At 40.4% G+C, this 18137-nt stretch overlaps 1 protein-coding gene across 8 annotated transcripts in view; it reads right to left on the bottom strand.

The window, feature by feature from the left end:
• Positions 1 to 18137, bottom strand: part of LOC133387065 (uncharacterized) — a 93108-nt gene that overhangs the window by 63487 nt on the left and 11484 nt on the right. For 2 of the 8 annotated variants that reach the window (XR_009763351.1, XR_009763356.1), the window contains one exon: positions 11998 to 12614. The exons of 4 other annotated variants lie outside the window; for them this stretch is intronic. The gene's annotated coding sequence lies outside the window, so the exon portion shown is untranslated. Of the gene's footprint in view, positions 1 to 4249; positions 4340 to 11997; positions 12615 to 18137 lie in introns of those variants that run through there. 2 more of the 8 variants (XR_009763352.1, XR_009763355.1) reach the window with 2 other exon arrangements.

The following is an 18137-nucleotide window of genomic DNA, read 5'->3' on the forward strand; positions in this document are numbered from 1 at the left end:
TATTCTGAGCCAGTCTGTTGGTCCATTGAGCTCAGTATTGTCTACACTGACTGGCAGCCGTTCTCCAAGTTTCAGGCAGGAGTCTTTCCCGGGCCTACCTGGAGATGGCAAAGACTGAACCTGGGACCTTCTGCTTCTAAGACAGATGTTCTACCACTGAGCTACAGCCCTGGACTGGAAGGCAATTATTCTTCAGATTTCATATTTCTCTGTATTTTGCAGTGTACTTCTTGGTTCAAAAATGTACCAAAATGTTTGTTTGTTTTTAAAAAAGTGTATTTTAGAGAGGCATATCTTGAGAAAAAAATACTTTAAAATGTACTTCAATTTTGTGTTTAAATGCAATTTTTCATGTGGATTTTTTTTCACATTGCGAATAAAAGTGGAAATGGGACAAAAAGGACTTATGTATGAACATTTGCAAAAGTGACGCAGACCAGAAGTAAACTCATCCATCCCTTTCTACATGTGAGGTATGGAAAAAGAAAGCAGCTGCTTCTTTCTGTGTAAGAGAGCCTCCTTGTTAACGGCAAGGCTCAAGAAACAAGGCCATGCCATTGCCTTGCTATAGAGCTGTTGCAATCGGCTCTCACTAGGACAGGGGTGGGGAACCTTTTCTCAGCTTGAGAGCTGCATTTCCTCATCAGCAACCGACTGGGAGCCGCATGAAGGTGGTGGGCGGGGCCAAAGTGGGCAGAGCAACAAGTGTGAGTCTGACCTTTGTACAGTAGGCTACATTCCAGTTATGCAAGAGTCAGAAGAGTGGGTTTTCTTTTCTTTTGTTTTGACATAAACCCTGATCCAATGCACATCTCTCCACCCAGGTGAGCAAGCAACACAATAATAATTCAAGAACACATTCCAGCCTCGCAAAAGTACTCAAGAAGGGTGTTGCGCAGGGCCATTGAAAGATATTACCTGGGAATAAGGGGGTAGTCCGGGAAGGGGTGTGACATGGGAAGAGCTCCAAGGGCCAGGTAGGGAGGCCTTGAGGGCTTCATTTGGCCCCCAGGCCTGAAGTTCCTCACTCCTGCACTACGATGTCCCTAACTCAAATCTTTCCTCATCCCCTGAACTCTTAGCCTCTCTCACTCCTCTGCATCTACAGTATTGCAGCAGCACAAATAGTCTCCCTGGCAGAGTTGTTGTAAGGATTGCTGACATCATGATGATGATGATTGCTGACATGATGATGATGATGATGATGATGACAAAAACAAAAGATTCACCCTTCACCACAAGGTCCCAGGATGGGTTACAACTATGTAAAATACAATATTAAAAACAGTTTAAAACTAATCAATCACAGGAATAGGATGGATCCTAAAAACGTACATCTCAAGTGTCAAACACCAGGGCTAACACATGAAGTGTTATGAAATACTACTACTACTACTACATCATCATCATCATCATCATAAACAACTAACAATAATTATGGTGCATGTTTTCTATTCAACATAGCGCTAAGGTGAATATTCCATTTGTGCAAGGATTTCTGCTTGTGCAATGGAACATTATTCCCCTCTCCTTCCCCTGCGCACCCCCTACATCCATTCTGGGTTTTTCCCCTAACCCTCTGGAGCAGACTTGGGGACAGCATGGGAGGACAGGCGGGGAAATCTCACTGTGCTACCGCTAATCCTTGCACTAGTCACAGCCCTTTATTTCCTTTATCCTACGCCTCCTCCCGCAGAGCCCAGAGTGGCTAACATATAATGTACAACAACAAATAGCTCTTTAAAAATGCAACATTACAAATGCATTAAAATATAACCATAAAATGCCATTAAGCAACGTATCAGTTAGCAGGGCAACAGGGGAACAAACAAAGCCACCTACATTGCGTTCCAAAGTCCTGCCAGTACAGATCAGGTTTAAACCATTACCTAAATGAACATGAAGTGGCAGATAGCCAGACCTCCACTGGGCGGGAGTTCTGTTCTTAACCCTTCTGGGCCTGTACAGTCACCATTAGTTACATTCACTTCTATTAGATCTTTAGAACAGGTGCATAAGGGGTTCACTGAGTCGGGTGGAGCCAGTGCACTAGCCAGTGGGTTGCTATTGCTTACTGGGAGGGAGGGATGGTGGGGAAACCAGTGCAGTGCAGACACTCCAGTGGAGCCAATCTGGTGCTCCTGCCAGCAGTAGTGGCTGGTGGCTCCATATCAGTGGGCAGAGGAATTCACTCCAGGGTTTAGTCCAAAAGCACCTTGGACAAAAGTTCAGATTACAGCTAGGTGCAGATTCCACTGCGCCACTGCGTCCGCATGCACTGCGCTCTGCTCCTCACTGCCTCACCTCTCCTGATAAGCAACTGTAACCCACCTACCAGGAAGCTAGTGGCTGTGCTCCACTTACTGCTTCACTCGCTTCTGGTATCTGGGCCAGTTTATCAAGTGCTAAAGCTTTGTCTTGATGCTACAGTGTGTGTGTGGGGGGGAGTTCATGTTGGAATGCCCCTTTGTAAGAAAGGGAACATCCCATAATACTATGTCAGGAAGAGGGCTACCTTGCACCTTTCTCTCTGGTATTAGGATAAGGGTTGGTTTTTATTCTATATTGTTTTATTGATTGTGGGAGGGTTTTCTTTTTCATGGGGGAGCATTTAAGCTTGCAGCCATTTGCATCCTGGAATGGTATAATCCAGGAACACTTTTACCTTATACTAGCTGGCACTAAGATAACACAGCACTTAAAAGACTGAGCTCTGACCCCAGATGTCACAAGTTCAAATTTTGTTCAGTCATTAGGTGGCCTTAGTCAAGCCACTGCTTCTCTGTTTCAACACGTATGCATGCCCATCTACAGTACTTGGATCAGAATGCTGGTTGATGCGCTTGTTTTAATACATGCAAAGCACTTTGAGTACTAAAAAAAGTGCTATATAGCTGTGAATTATTTATTTGTGACTCTAGGTTCAACTAACTGGGAAGTTTGCCTTGTGCAGGTTGAATGGAAACTCATCACTGCATTTCTGCTAGGGATGGGGGAGAAGTTAGATTCAGTTCACATTTTAAGCAGAAATTTACCAAATGTGTACTTTCTGAAACAATATGAGAACTGAAACGCAGACATCCTTCAAGATTTGCACTCATCTGAATTTTGCAATGGATTTCTCCAACCAAGCAGTGTTTACAAAAATGCATTATATTAGGGGGAAATGTGCACAAATGAATATATTGGTGAAAATAACATACAAAAATGCATCACAGTAGGAGAAATAGCTTACAACATGTGCACATTAGTCAAAACTGCATACAAACATGTATTTATTAGGAGAAATTCACACTAAAATGTTGAAGAATTTTCATGTGGATTTAAATCAAAATTGCAAATTGCTGCAGAAATGTGGATAACCTAGTTTAAGATTACCAAAATGAGAAACTGAGAGAACCAAAATTGACAGATCATTCCATCCCTGGCCAGCTCCCACTCATTTCAACAGGGTAACTTAGGTGGGTGGTGGTGGTAGAAAAGAGAATGTCTCAGTGGACTGTAACCTAAACAGGCAAACCAAGTCTTATACCATAGAGCCAAGAAGGGACCTGTATTGCCCACTGCACAAGAATCATCATAGTTAAAACTCCATGCAAATCTTTCCCTAACCTGGTCACACAACTTCAGACAATCTAAGTCTAAAATTGCTTTGACTTATACAATGGAAGCAGAGGAAAAAATCAGAATGCAGCTTCAAGCAATCAGCTAGACACTTTTCAGGCCACACAATATCATTCTTGCCCTTGAGCCTTGAGTTTCCACCTTTACTGCTTTCAGCTGTCCCAAGGTCTCCTGTTCCAGGAATCAATCCTGCTTATTCCCTCACTTTGTAGCTAGAGCTCATTCAAATAATAGCTGCAAAGCACCAATTCATTTATCTGTTCTTTCAAACAGGGATGGGAAAGAAATATGGTTCAGTTTGCATTCTGATGCATATCCGCCTAATTTGCACTTCCCAAGCCACTCCGCAAACCAAAACTGCAGTTATCCCTTAAAATTCACTTTTCTGAATTTTGCAATGCAGTTTTCAAACCAAAAATGTGTGTATTAGAAGCATGCAAATATGGTTGAAAATAACATACTCAAATACATTCTGTTAAGGAAGGCTGCTTGCAGAAATGTGTCTAGTAGGCAAAACTGCAGACAAATGTGTGCATTAAGAGAAAGGTACACACTAAACTGCTGATGAATTTTCTTTTTTTAAAAAAGATTACAAACTGATCAGAAATAGGGTAAACTGACCTTAAAATTGGAAAAATGAGAAAATGATAGAATCCAGAGTTGGCAGATTTGTCCACCGGTGTTCAAATTCCCCATGGCTTAATCTCTATTCAACCTAAGCATAGGTAATAAAATACATTTAAACATATGCATTATTGGTTCCCTCACTGCAAACCCCCCCCCCTATTTCTCTCTTCCCAAAATATAGACTGTTTCCCCCGTGGGGCAGAGACCTGTCTTTTTGCTTCTTCACCATTTTACAATGATGGCATGATAGCAATCATAATCAGAAAAAGTTAAACTGAATAGCCACCCAATTAATTCAACTATGCCTCATCCTAATCTCATTTTGAGACTCATTTCAGAAGCTCTTTTTTAAAAAAAAGGTGGCAACTATTAATTGTTTCTGGAGACCTTCCTTGAGTGCAGAATGCTTTACAGCAATTATCTGCAGTTTTTAAATGTAAATGGTTTCCTGCTGATTATATCAGAATTACTTTAAGAAGCAGTGATTTGCCACCTGATGAATTTTTAATCCCATCTTTTAGTTAATTATTAAAATGAATAACAAAATATCTTGGCCCATAAAAGAAAGAGGCATGCACTTAACCATGCTGACTAACGGCCTGATCCTAAGATGTGTTTTGCCAGCAGAGAGGTCCTTAGCACAACACAGAACAGCTGCTCCTCTAAGCAGCAGCTACAGTGCAGAATATGGCCATTGTACAATGATATTATGTCAGCTGTGCAGAGACCATAGACTGAGGGCCAAACATGAGAAATACCTGCTTTTCAAAATTTAAATAGCAAATCTGTGGGTTGTATCCAACTAAATGATTGCATACACAGAACGACTCTGAAGCACATTTGGGAGTGATGTGGGGGAAACCCAAGGGGATGAGAGAAAGGGGAATTTCAGGTTAGGAAAGGATGAGAATTTTGATTCACTTCCCATTTAAAGCCTAATCTACTGAATTTGCACTTTCTGAAACAATACGAGAGCTAAAACACAAACATCCTTCGAAATTTGCACTTATCTGAATTTTGTGATGCAGTTTGCCAACCAAACAATATTTATAAAAATGCATATATTAGGGGGAAATATGCATAAAAATGATATATGAGTGAACATGCAAAAATGCAGTATATGATAAGATTTGGCTGTCAAAAATTTGTACCTTTGTCAAAACTGCCTACAAAAACGTGTTTATTAGGAGACATCTGCACTAAAATGCTGGAGAATTTTCATGAGGGGTTTTTGTTGTTAAAAAATTGCAAATTGCTGCAGAAATGTGGAGAACTGAATTTAAAAGTGGGAAAATGAGAGAACGAAAACGGACATATCTTTCCATGCCTAGTTCAAGTGCACTCACAGATTTAGTTAGATACAAGTGTGTGCAGGGTGGGTGGGTAGAGGATCAGGAGCTAGACCATACTGCCTGGGGAAGGTTTTTAAATCCTACCCCCCTGAAGCTGCTATTAGACAAAAATGGAAGTTTCTATCCTGCCCTGCGTCAATAATTGTGATCAGAGCATAATGTGCCAATCAAGTAATCTCTTCCTGGTGCCTACGTTCTGATCTGCACACACAACTTTCCTATTCATTTCAATGGACAGATTCTTTTGAATGCACAGATGGGCTCTCTTCTTTCAAACGAGTGAGACCCCTGCTGCCATCAAGTATGTGATATGGAATGACTGGGACCACCTTTGCCACAGGCAGAAAAATGTCTTGGGCCAGCCCTAGGCCCCAGCCCATATCACCTAACGCCCCATATAATGGTGCCTCCCTATGTGTTTTCCTTGTAGGGCATGGGCAGGGAGCACTTGCAGGAGAGAATCAACAAACAGGAGGCGGGTGCTTGACACTTCCTCTGTCTGCTGATTGTGCCTGACAAATGCCTGCTTGGCTCTTATCCATCGCTTTTTGCCCAGCTGAACTCTGAAATCCATAAGTAAGCAAATACCATTCTCACCAGTTGGGTAAGAGCTGTAGCTCAGTGGCAGAGCATCTACTTTGCATGCTGAAGACCCCAGGTTCTATCCCCAGCATCTCCTGGTAAAGAACATCCCCTGCCTGAAACCCTGGAGAGCTGCTGCCAGTCAGTGCAGATGATAAGTGAGGTAGGTGGACCAATGGTCTGTTTCGATATAAGGCCGCTGCCTATGTTCCCATACAAATCCGCTCCACCACCATCCAGCATTATTGCAACAAACACAAAGATGGGGGATCACATGTTAAGGTTACAATGGTTTCCATCCTTAAGGAATCCTTAAGCTCAGCTATCTGAATACTTTAAATTGGTGATGCCAGGGATTGAACCCAGAACCTTCTGCAGGCAAAGCTCCTGAGCTATGTTTCCTTTTCTCATAGGGCAAAGCAACCTAGAGCATGGCTTCCTCTCTGAATGCAAACCAAAATGCAACCGGAATTTAGTGGCACAGGATTGCCTGAACGCTATCTGTGGTTGAGAATCAATCCTCATTGTACAAACAGAATCCATTGCTCTGTGATTTGACGCTTTACCTCTGTATCGGTCCAGCAAGGCCCATGCAAATCAAAGGGAGCTTTGCATTTGACTTCATTATTATCTGTTTTGCTTAAGGACAAATGTCTGGAACACAGAGGGAGAGAGAGAAATCAGAGCTGACATTTTAATGCTGACTCAGCCAAGCTACACAACCAGAGAAGAGCTAAGACCAGACCCATAACTTCTGAATCTGTTCAAAAGGCATATTCTTCTTCAATGCCGATAAAACTTTAATACCAGGATGCTCAGCTTTTTAATAAACATGCCAACAAAAGAGCAAAGCAAATTGATGGGGGCCTTCCCAAGGAATAAATTCCCATTTCAAATAGTCCTGAGAAATGCAGAGCATGGAGCCAAGAGGAGCCTGGCCAATGATTTTGCTGTTCTTTGCAAAAATGATCAAATAGATTTCTTTTTTTGGTCTTATTATTTCCAAGAACGGATCCACCCAAGTTTAAAAGGCAGTGTAAGTGAAGAAAAGATATTTGAGGTCACAACTTCACAACAGCCATCATCCCAGGAAAGGGCATATCTTCTTGCTTTGAATCAATTATGAAAATGCTAATTCTCATTTTAAAAAGATATGTGGAATTTCCCCCCCCAAAAAAAAAAATATTCCTGGCCCTTCAATTCTTAGTAGGCAAACACTGTCAGCAAGGAGTGTACAAAACTGTGTTCTCTTTTCAAGTTTTCTTTGGAATCTGTGTTCTCCAGTGTGCTTTGTCTGGTTATCATTTGTGGGGAGAGACTATAGCTCAGTGGTAGAACTGTGTGAACCAGTTTAGATGATAATCTAAACCATAGTTCAGATGTTCATGCATGAGCCATGGCAAACCCTGGGCTCACATATCACCTTTCCGCCTTCTCTACATGGTTTCACATGTTGGTTTGTTAACTAACTTTGTTTAGAATAAACCACAGTTTCCTGAGTTTGCATGTAATAGGAAACTGTGATTTGTTCTTTAGCGGAAGCTTTCTCCCTCCTCCTACTTGTTCATGATCATCCTAGCCATGCTTGTCTGAACTGGGCCTATATATAAGTTCTCAGGTTTAAGCCCTGCCATCTCTAATTAAAAAGCTAGCAGATAGCAGGGTTCAGGAAAATATCTTGCTCTTGGGATCATGAAAAACAGCTTCTGAGTGGGCAAGGCTTGTTTAGATGGACATATGTGCTAAACCTTGTAGGACCAGTGCTATTGTATCACTGAAACAAGTACACAGATGAGATTTAAAGTAACAATATAATTCTCTCTCCTTCCCTCCCTCCTATGCAATATTAGATGTTGCTAACTGATTTAGCTTTCTTTTATAAAAAAGAACATTTAGCTTGCACTTTCTCTCGAAAGCTTGTCAAGGAGGACATCATAAATTCCAAATTTACAGACAGAGAACATAGACTGAAAGACTGTGATTTGCTGAAAGGCAACCAGTGAGACCATGCTTATATTATGGGTTATCCCATAATTTATTTATTTCTAAACATTTAGATACTGCCTTCCATACCAATCCCAAGGTGGTTTACAGCCTTAAAAGACAGCCCAATAAACTTAAAGCCTATAAAAACACATTACAATAAATAAAAATTAAAAACGCAACCATAAATTCAATCACCAAAGCAGTTCTCAAGAGTAGGTATCTGTAACCCCCAAATGACCAGATGAACAAGGCTGGTTCAGTAAACTGGGTACCACAAGAGATAAGATGGAATCTTATCTTGGCTCAGCTCTTGGCATTTGTTCCTGTGCCCGGGGCTGGCATCCGCAGTCAGCATGGTTGGGCATCTGCCAAAAGCCCTCACCCCAGCAAGAGGCTCACAGACAAGAGCCCCCTCAACCTGCCGCAGTGAGGAGGTAGGTTCACTGAGGGAGGAGGCCCACAGAGAGAGTCTTGCCCAAGGATCCTCCAAAATCTGGAGCTGACTCAGCCTGTGTCCTTTTGCTGGGCTCCCTATTACCATATATATTGAGAGTGAATTCATCTTCTAAGTGTGGATCCTTATATCACCAAAACAGCACCACTGAATGGAAACTGCTTCCCCCTCTTTGAGCAAGGCGTGAAGCTGCTTTCAAAGAGCTTTCAAACAGCCCAGCACTTCCCACTGAAGTCCCGACAGTCAGGGCTTCAAATTGCATCACCTGACATCACTATGAAGTCATAGACAGGTGGGCAGCTTCAGAAAATGAGTGGAAGAAACAACTGGGGTCAGTTGTCCTCTGTACGTATTTTGCAGCATTCACATGGCAAGCCCAACAACACAGCAAGGAAATGTCAGTTATGTGAATCGGCAATGAACCTAATCATTGGGTTACCTTCCTTAAATGATAGCTCTCCTTGTCACTTTCGCTAAGAGCTACATCCTGCGACCACACTGGCACCTAATAAGTGCTGCTTTGTTTGGTAGAAGGACTCTAGCTCAGGGGTAGATCATCTGCTTTCCATGCAGAAGGCACCAGTTCAATTCCTAGCATCTCCAAATAGGGCTGGAAGAGATTCCTGCATTAATTCCTGGAGAACCACTGCCGGTCAGTGTAGTACTGAGCTAGGTGAGCCATTGGTATAAGGCAGCTTCCTGTGTGCATAATCTCATCCCTACCCCTTGGAAATTTCACTAGCCTTTTTTCCTAAATCTCCGAGATGTTTTTCCCATCCCAAGCACAGACCTACAAAGTTCACTGTCTGTGATATTTGACCAGAACTTTAGTTCCAGGCCTTACCAACATGTTCTACTTTATGTAAGCATTTCTTTCCAGGTTTGCGCTCCAAAATGGACATCCAGGGCTGGTGAGAGGCAAACATTGATACCCATCCACAGCACTGCATAACTAACAGCTTGTCGTAATGTTTTCTGTGCGTCCGAGATAAGGATATGTAGAGCCACTCAAGGGGAAAGTTCAGCTCTCCACATTTCTACATCAGTTTGTGATTTTTTATATAAAAAAGTCCTCATGAAAATTCATCAGCATTTAGTGCAATGTTTTCTGACAATACACATTTTTGCAAAGCAATTTTCCTTAATGTAATGTATTTTTGTACACTATTTTCACTAATACATGCATTTATATTCACACTTTACTATAGTAAATGCATTTTTGTACACATTACTTGTACACAGAAGTGCACTGCAGAATTCACAGAAATGTGAATTTTGAAGGATGGCTGTGTTTCAGTTCTCATATTGTTTCAGAAAGTGCGAATTGGGTAGGTTCACTTTTAAATGTGAACTGAATTTAATTTCTTCCCCATACCTAGGTACCACTAGAAGTATTATGGGGAAAGTATTGAATATCCCTATAGTAGAGGACATGACGGGTCTGCACATTCCTTTACCATTGTCATTTCTGCAGTGCTCCCCCGCTTCCTTTTCTCTGCTTAACTTTTGGAATGATTCTCTTTTAAAAAAGACTGTACTTCTAACTTTTAGTGTCCACTGAAGAAGTTATAAAAAGAACAGTTGCTCATCCCCAAGGCTCCAACTGAGAACGTGTGACTTTCATGATCAGGCTCTAGTGTCCTGTCCTTTTGGAAATGAACTTTATTCTCGGTTGCTGTTAGCTCACCAGATTCCTCAGTCCCTGAAATGCCTCTGTTGATCTGCCTATGTAAGGCCTCGGCAGGAGTGGCTCCTGTCCCCACAGCTGCTTGGTCACTGATCACATTGCACTTCGACACTGAGTTATCAAGAGGCAGCCCTGCGCTACTTGATTGCCCAGATGCCTCCTGAATACAGTTTCACCAGAAGGGCAGCTGAGAATGAAGACTATTTATATCAGCTGTTCCATACTCCCCTTTGGACTCATCTGAGGGTCTCTCTTGGCTTTTTTAGATAGGGCGAGACACTCTGTCAAATACTGGCCATATCTGGGCATACAGAGCCAGTTGCAAATCCAACACCCGGGTTTATTTAAAAAATGTACATCTGTTCAGGATGTCAGTTGCCTTGACAATATATTAGATAGATAAGATAGATTCCCTGCTCTTCAGTCACTATTTGTAAATGTTTGATCCCTCATATTTTTTTGCAAAAAAATGAAAAAACAAAACCCTACCAAAAAAACACAAGCTTACTATTCAATTGGTTTGAAAGCAATGTTTTCCCTCCTTTTTAAATGTTGCTTGTCAACCTACTTCATTCCCATTTTTTTCAGGAGAGGGGGAAGCTCACATGCAATATTTGTATGTATATGTTGCACCTTTCCAGAGTGACTGTGTTAAGCAGACACAAAAATATGCAGACTAAAAGCATGGATTTGGTTTAAGGGAGCTTGCAATAATGTGCTAAAAGTTTGCTGCTGAAAGGAAGAAATTGAGAGATCTAAGGCCAGATAAAAATAAAGATATGGATTTTGATGCATCTGTATCTGTCTGGAACACACAATCAGGTTGTGCGCCATATATAGTGAGATCTTGCATTATACCATTAGCCTGGCTTTCAGAATGACACAAACAATCAAAAACAAGTTGTGCATGTAGCTAAACTGCATCCTGCTGGCTGATGCAACTATGAAAAAATTGGTTCTCTCTGCATGGAGAATCCACCTGCTTTGCTACAGTTTACTAACCCCTTTTGGATTTTCTTTCTCCTATAGCAAAGGATTCCCCCTCTCCCCACTACGATCATCAAACACACCTTCGGGGTCAGTTTTCTATGTTACTTTTCCTTGCCTGAGCCTGTATCAGGCATGTCAACACTGGAGGAGATCCAAGCATTTGTAATGTCAGAATGGCCAGATTTGTGTCTGGTAAAGCTGCTCAAAGCCACATATGGCTTACACCTTTTCAACTTTAATGCAAAGGCTCACTTTCCAGTGAGGAGCAATGCCCAACACCATAAGGTTGCAAACTAAACATGTGATGGAAGATGCAATATAACCAGTTGGAAAATATTTCCCTTTTCCCCCCCTCTCACAGCTGTCCCTAACATGCTACCTCACTTTTCATTGAGGTGAGGATAACAGGGAAGATTTCACATAAACGTAACAAGTAGTGAATCAAAAATTGAAGAGAAGATCTTCCAAACTGTTATATTGTACACAGGGATAGGTAGAAACTCAATTCAGTTCACATCTGAAGCTGATTCTACCAAATTTGCACTTTCTGAAGCAATATGAGAATCAAAACACAGCCATTCGTCAAAATTTGCACTTACCCGAATTTTGTGGTGCAGTTCTCCATAAAACAATGTTTACAAAAAATGCATATATTTGGAGAAAGGGAGCACAAAATAAATATATTAGTGAAGATAACATATGAAAACACGTTATATTAAGAAAAGTCACTTGGAAAAATTGTACATTAGTCAAAACTGCGTAAGAGGTGTATTTCTTAGGAGAAATTCATGCTAAAATGCTGAAGAATTTTCATGAGGATTTTTTTTTAAAAAAATGCAAATTGCTGCCAAAAATGCAAAGAACTGAATTGAAGACTGAAAGAATGAGGGACCAAGAGAGCTGAAACTGACAGATCCTTCCATCCCTATTTGTGTATTACATCACATGATCATTAGTACCTTTGTGCTATTGAACACTGGCCTTCCTCTACAGCCATAGCAGATCCACTTATTGGCACTTCTTTTAGCATGGAAAACTTGGGCCAGTCCATATACGCCTGGATATCACTTGATGAGTACAGACCAAATATTCCAGATAGCTTTCATAACTCTACTGTCACTTCAAGCATGATGCTTTTCAATAGAATTCATTCACATGTTCACTTGCAAGTTATCCAGAGCTGAGTAATCAAGTGTGAAGCAACTTTGCTGTGCCTCTTGGACTCAGTCTCCGTATGCTGCACTAGAGAGGGCCATTCCTCACATCTAATGCTTGCATCAGACTTTTATTACGGATTCTGCATGGGTTGCACCTAAGATGGGGGAGAAATTTGATTCAGTTCTCATTTAAAGTCAAACCTATCAAATTTGCACTTTCCAAAACAATACAAGAACCGAAATATAGTCATCCTTCAAAATTTGCACTTGTCCAAAGTGTTGTGGTACAATTCTCCAACCAAACAACGTTTACCAAAATGTATTAGGGAAATGCATGAAAATATATTTGTGAAACTAACATACAAAAGTGCATTATATTAGGAGATTGCTTGAAAAAATGTGTACGTTTGTCAAAGCTGCATTCAAAATGGCCTGTGTTAGAATTGCTTGTTAATATGCTTTTTTAAATAATGCTTTTAACCCTTTTTTAAAGATTTTTTAAAGCTTTTTTTAAAAAAGTTTTTAACATTATTTTGTTTTAATGTATTTTAAGGTCTGTCTTTATGATGTTTTAAAGTGTTTTTAGCACTTCTGTTTGCCGCCCTGGGCTTCTGCTGGGAGGAAGGGCAGGATATAAATCAAATAATAAATAAATAAATTATTAGGACAATTTTGCACTAAAACAGTGGATAATTTTCATGAGATTTTTTTTAAAAAAATTACAAATTGCTGCAGAAATGTGGATAACTGAATTTAAGAGTGGAAAAATTAGAAACAGAGAACCAAAATTTACAGATCTTTCAATTCCTAGTTACACCCCGATATGCTGATCACATAGTGATTCTATAGTATTTCCAAACATTGTGGAGGAACCCATGGTAAATTTTCACTGCTACCAATTCTGGGACACAGGGTTATATCCAAGAGTGCTTTTGCACTAGTGGAAAACACTTCTGCTTGCATGAGGCTGGGCACACAATTTCTACCTCTGTCCATTGCAGCCTCTTGTGCCCCTCCCCCCAGAAAAGCTGCTCTTGATGACTGGATGAAGCCAATGTTGGATACAACCCTTTTTATATATTTTCCCTCATTTCTAATTTGCCATCTCACTTAGCCTCAGGAAAAGTGTAACAATTTAGAATTATTTAACATAAAAAAACTAAAAGTGCAATTATAGATACATGTGCACAGTACAAATTATACACACAATTAAATTATATCAGATAATTTGCTGCTGTCTTCCTAGACAGAAATCGCTGGTTGTGCACACTGGTCTCATAAAAGTCAACACATCTAGCGCTATTCCTTCACCACATGATCAAACAACCAGATTAGAATCTATGCCAATGTTCCATTATTTATTTATTTTAAATATCAATACCCTGTGTTTCTACCAAAGATATCCAAAGTAGTTAACAATAAAATAACTTTAAAATAATTAACACAACTACTGCTGATAAGAGCAGACAATTCTGGGATAAATGGCCCAATGATCTGATTGAGTACAAGGCAGCTTCCCATTTCTCCCCAAATGCTTGACCAAATAATACTGTTTGTAGCCACTACCAAAAGGGTAGGAAAAATGGACAGTAGGTATCCATCTAGGTTTTACTCACAGTAGACCCACTAAAATTAATGAACTTGAGCTGGTCATGCTCATTATTTTCAGTGGGCCTAATCTGACTAGGACTAGCACTGGATACAACCAATGATATTTAGGGAAAGCACACACACACCCAAACTGGTTGCTGCCTCTGAGAACACACAAATTAGTGATGGTCACCAATTCAGATGGCTTTAAAAGGGGAATAGAGAAATTCAAGGAGGCTGTCAATGGCTATTCGTCATGATGGTACTATGCTACCTCCAGTATCAGAGGCAGCATGCCTATGGATACCCATCATGACAGGAGGGTGATATTGCCCTTATGACCAGTTTGTGGGATTCCCAGAGGCATTTGGCTGGGCATGGTAAGAGACAGAACACAGAAAGAGATTGGCCTATGGCTGATCCAACAAGGCTCTTCTTGCATTCTCATGTGCAGTCAAAATGCATCTGTCAACTCAAAATGGCAGGCATGTGTCTACTTAGGCTGGTATCAAATGCACTCGCTCAGTTAGTGTGATGATTTATGCTTACACACCTGAACTTTATTCCCCCGCGTGCGCCCTCCTCAAATCTGTTCCAGAGGGTTGGGGAGAAACTGGGAATAGATTTTGGGGGCATGCAGGGGGAGGAGGAGGAAAACCTCTGTTGTGCAAGTGTAAATCCTTGCGCTAATGAGTTACTTGGTGCTACACTGAATACAACCCATACCATGCCTTCCCCTCTATATCATCTAACTTAGAAATGCATAGTATAAGACCATGTAGTATATTTCCCCGCTATAGTGGCTGATGTAGCAGGAGGCAACAAGCAACACGGTGACATCACGGGACACACTTCCCTAACTAGAAGTTAAAATGAGAGGAGCAGGGACTAGACACATAGTTGCTGTTTTCAGCAGCAAATGAGCATTTACTGTAACATTTCCATTGTGAGCCTGAGAAAAGAAGCGGACACTCAATGCAGCAGTCCATTGATACACATTTTGGTCCCTCTTCTAGTGGGGGAGAGGCAAGCAAACAGATGAAGGTGAAAATGGACCGTGGAATAATGAAAGGAAGAAGATAAGGAAGAATGGAAGCTCCTGAAACATGGAATGGAAGAAAAGAAGAAGAGGGGAAGAGATAGGTACAGAAGGAGGCAGAAAACAGGAATTCAGAGACCTCTGAATTCTGCTAGGGAAAAAAGATATTATCTGGATGATTTGCCAAAATGGTTCTACCAGTCCACATTGGGAAGTTTTTTGGGAGGGTTAACATTAGGATTGGTTATGCCCAATACCAATTTAGTTATCACAAAGATGACTATGGAGTGTAAGATGGACAGAACAGTATGGTTTTGGTCTATGTCGATTTCACATGCATTCATTCTTAAATTAATTCTATCCCATTTCCACACTAATCTGCATATTTTTTTTAAAAAACTGCACAAAAATCATGTTTAAGAACATAAGAAGAGCCTGCTGAATCAGGCCAGTGGCCCATCTAGTCCAGCATCCTGTTCTCACAGTGGCCAACCACTGATAAAATATGTATTTTATCACAAAAATATGTATTTAAATAGGAATTTTATCTCAATGTACACATTTCTAAATATATTTTATTCTAACATATTAATTTCGAGCCAAGAACTGAATTGCACAAGAATGAGAATGTGAAATCTAAAGGATAACAACTAACCGATCTAGATTTTAATCTAGGAGCTACAGATCAGGTTGGTTCTAATGCGTGCTCATAGGAACTGAATTCTTCAAGCATCCCTACATGCTAGTAAATTTGAATTAGAGGTTCTTTTAAACACTTTAGCAAATCACTAGCAAATTGTGACCTAATATCTGGCCTTATTTCAAATTCCATTGTCCAATTGTTTGTTTGTTTTAGTTTAATGTGCAGTGCAGTAATTTATCACTGCACAATAGGACCACTTTGAACACTGTCACTGTGCACTTGCTCAACAGTCATAGCTCAGAAAATGAAAGGTAGAACACACTGTGTATAAATTTGTAACTTAAGCACTGAGAAGAAGTTTTTTGTTTAATGCAAGCACCATTTCCATCCATTTTCCAAAGGGAGAAACTGAGGCTGCTTTCCTAAGCATACTTACTTGCAAATGAAGTCTACAGAAGGTGGTTAGACTTTTTTGGATTCAGGTAGGATAGAAACTCAGCGATATCTGATAACTGGCAGACTGGGAGGTCACCCTTTGTAAGCTAATAATATGTACCCTTGATTTATTTATTTATTTAGACAGTAATGTCACATTTTTAAATATCATTTTTAGTATGTGGGTTTTGTTTTGTTTTCATCATAGCTTCAAGAAAATCAAAAGCAACTTGCATATTACCCTATAAAGATAATATACATCCAGTTCGAAAGGCACAAACAAATGATTGTGACTAAATTCTGCAAACTGTCTCGACAAGAAAACATGAATGGAACTCGTTTGCAACCATACAGCTTCTGCCTGAACGCTGTAGCTTAACTGGCTTGAAATCAAAGTTCAGCGATATTAAGGGAGAGAAACTAGGAATCATATATTTAACACAGGGAAACAGCAAACAATCACTTAGCCTTCTTTAAAAGATTCAAATACACCATGCGATAAAATTTTGTTAAATGCCAAGCCATTTCCCCCCCACCATATGAATTTGCTAGTTTCAAAGCTGTGGTTTCTGCTAGCTCAGGGACAGGATATGAACCATCACATTAATGATGGGCAGGCGGGCTTCCATCATTCTGTGCGGCCTTTCTCTTACTCTAGGCCTCAACCAGTTTCAACATGAGAGAGAAGCCCTGCCCAGTTAACTTGGGCTCCAAAGCAGGGAGAGGCACTGCACTGCAGTGCTGATCTATTCTGCAATCAAACGTGCACGCGAGCCCAAACCCTGAATCAGCACAATTCTTTTCTCCCCCTTTTTGATTGGCTGATCTGAGTCACATACTTTCCATTTGTGCTAAAGTGGCAGCAATTAATGCATCTCCCTCAGCACACACCTCCTTTGCAAAGAAAATAAAATTATAATTTCCCCTTTGAATACAGACACAGGCATTCCCCCAGCCCCAAAGCCCTAAATATTCCAAGCTTCTTTTATTTTTAATTTAAATCTTGTGTCTGTGTATATATGCACACACAATCCAAGTGATGGTCACTATGATCGACTTACGCTGCAGCAGCTAAAATAACTGTCCTGCAGGTCAATCTAATCATGCTTAATAGCAGTTTATTCCTCAATGCAACGTTTTTCACATTGGGTCGACAGTTTTAAGTAAGACTGCTGATGCACTCCTTTCTTAGGTGTTTTTTTTTAAAAAAAAAAACAGGGCCAGCACATGCACAGAGATCCTTGCGCAATAAAATGCTTTACTGCTCTTGATGAATGCACTATTAAACTTGAATTGCAAACACCCATCTTCTTTTTTTTTTATTTATTTATTTAGAAATGGGGTGGGGAAGTGTATTATCTGGTCACCTGATTTCCAATGGCTAAAAAGAAATTAACGTATCTACATGTGTCAGCTTAAGCAAACAGAACCTCTCCAAAAGCTGCACAATAATGCCAGTCTAATACCTGTTTAGCCACTGTACATTCAGGGATTTTTCATACACACACTCACTTACATGTAAAATATTCATCTAAAGATTTTTTTTTTTAAAAAAGGCTGAATTTTGTGGGGCATAGAATAGGAAAATATAACTAATTTGGTTCACTGGATTTACAGCTTTTTACAGTCCTCAGAGCTACTGTTTCCACAACTGGCTCTTAAAACAAAATCCTCACTTAGCTGTTTGGATGACAGCTCTCAAATTTCTCAACTTGTTCTGATGGAGAGACTTGCCTCCCGTAGATGGCCTGCAGGAAAGAACTTCAGGAATGACATTATGGAGGTACTGATAAACGTGAAGCGGGGCTAGGTAGATCTTTCGTCTTTTTGTTTTTATGTTCTGAGTGGCTTCTCTCAAAATTACTTCAGAGGGGAAGGAGTTTGGAAATCAGTTCCATTTTGAATAGGGGGAAAAAATCCAATGAGGTGAGATCAGCAGAACTACAAGGGAAGTCATAAAAAGAAATGTGA

The sequence above is a fragment of the Rhineura floridana genome, chromosome 6 (genome assembly GCF_030035675.1).
Source record: "Rhineura floridana isolate rRhiFlo1 chromosome 6, rRhiFlo1.hap2, whole genome shotgun sequence".
NCBI classification, from domain to species: Eukaryota; Metazoa; Chordata; class Lepidosauria; order Squamata; family Rhineuridae; genus Rhineura; species Rhineura floridana.